Source organism: Chrysochloris asiatica, unplaced genomic scaffold (genome assembly GCF_000296735.1).
Source record: "Chrysochloris asiatica unplaced genomic scaffold, ChrAsi1.0 scaffold00030, whole genome shotgun sequence".
Lineage (NCBI taxonomy): Eukaryota > Metazoa > Chordata > Mammalia > Afrosoricida > Chrysochloridae > Chrysochloris > Chrysochloris asiatica.
In genome coordinates this window covers 16611794-16614012 of record NW_006408548.1, presented here as the reverse complement: position 1 = coordinate 16614012, position 2219 = coordinate 16611794, and positions in this window count along the sequence as shown.

Below are 2219 nucleotides of genomic sequence, written 5' to 3'. Positions count from 1 at the left end.
CAAAAAGCCACAGCAAACGGAGATTCCAGAGCTATGCCTATAATCTTTACCAGCAAACTGTCTATCCTGCTGACCCTGTGGAAAACTAGGAACATATTGAATATATCACGGAACAAATTAAGGGTGTGAGGTTTAATGCAGACAAGGAAGTGATCATAGTGCCATATGTCGGGAGCCTTGAGTGATTCCTAAAACTCCAGCTCACAGAGTTAGTCATATTGAACATTGTAATTTCAGAAAAGAAAAAGAAATTGTACAGTTCAGCACTCACCATTTTTCAAGCTTAATAAAAGAATGAGTCCTTTTGGGGCTGGCTGCTGCAATGGACATCTGGCACAAAAGACAAGACAAGTGGTGGCTGAGATTGTTCAGACATCTGTCTGTCCTCTTGACTCACTGCTGGCTAGAAAATTGGAAGGATATTGATCTTCTTACATCTTTTCGCAGAATACATGCCTAAGAGACATACTGATGATATTAAAATATGTAGACAGCTCCTAGAATCAGACTGTCTGCACTCAAATCCTGGCCTTAGTCCTTACTAGCTCTGTGACCATAGACAAGTTTCTTTACCTCTCAGATCTTCAGGTTTCTTATTGGTAAAAAGAGGATTAAGGAGTTAATGGATGCAAAACACCCATGTTTTATATACAATAATTGCTTCTGATTATTAATACTAATATTGTTATCATTTAAATGCCCTGATTCATATGTCATTTAGTTCAAGGTTGAATATCTTAATCTGGAAAGGGCCAGCTAATAAATAATTTGGACCTTATGTGCCACAAAATACGTGTTTTGCAACTACTCAGCTCTGTCATTAGAAGGCAGAAAACAGCTGTTGACAATATGGAAACTAATAGACATGGCTGTACAGTATTCCAATAAACCTTTATTTATAAAAAAGCCAGGCCAGCAGGTTTGAACTGCCTGCCATGGTTTGCTGACCCCTGCATTAGTCACTTTCCCTACTCCGTGAAGCTGCATGCGGGCTTTGATGACAGAGACTCTGCCTTTGACCTAGTGCTGGTACTGTCAGACCTGCCAAGGAGAATTGTTAGAGTTGCTTTTAGCAATACTAATTCTTGGGCTTCATGTTCTGATATTTTAGTTGAGAGTAGAGCTTCAGTCATTGGTGGTTTTTCCTTTCTTTTTTTTTTTTTTTAATATTTCTTTTCGATGACAGTATACACAACCAAACGTACATCCATTCTCAGTTTCTACCTGAACAGCTCCATAATATTTGTTACATACTTCACATTGAATCAACATTTTCACTGTTTCTTTGCATAGTGTTTACTCTCCATTCATTTAGGCTCTCTTCATTGGTGCTTCATATAGTCTCCCCAAAGACTGTCACAAGTATCCAGGGTTGAAAGTACTAACTTAGCAACTACTGTACAAAAATTATCTTTAAATACCTTTGCAAACGACTATCTTTGTATGTTACAAAATAGTTGGCAGAATGTATCCAATTGAATCAGTGAGGTTTGATCAGTGAGATGTGGCTCTCCCAAGGATTTTTGTGATTCTCTGCATTGGATCTTCTTTTGAGTTTGATGTGTACAAACTGTGTCCACAGTATTTGCTGATTTTATCACTAATTGTGAAGTAATCACTACCAAGTAATCACTACAGCTACTCTTTTATGGAAGTAGCTGGTATAGTGAAAAATGAAGAATCAGACCACACTCTAGAAATTCTCTACTTTGATGTGTGAAAACCATGTGAAACTATTCACTAAAGATTAGTAGTAAGCCCACACTAGTAAGTCCATACTTACCTTGCTTACAAGGTCCTCTGTCAGTGCCATGGATTGTAAATTTCATGAGAGATTATGAATCTGTAGGAAGGTACTGTGGGTCTGGGATAAAGGCAACTGCCAGAAGTAGAATCCTTGAAAACATGTGAATTTGTTCGCTATAGACTAGTAAGTAAGCACAAGTAAGCCATGCTTACCTTGCTTGTGTTATAATGTGACACTACCTCAGAGTGGTAGAAGGATAGAGATAGATTCCATAGTTAGTCTCACTCTGACACTGTAGAGATGGAATAGAAACCATCTAGCAATATATCCATTCTATCACCTTTCCCTGGGTGACCCTGCTGGTTATTTAAAACACCGGTGGCATAGCCCTCAGAATCACAGCACCTCAAACCACCACAGCACGACAGACAGACGAGTGGTGGCCGTTTGGTTTTATGTCTATGTTGTTGTT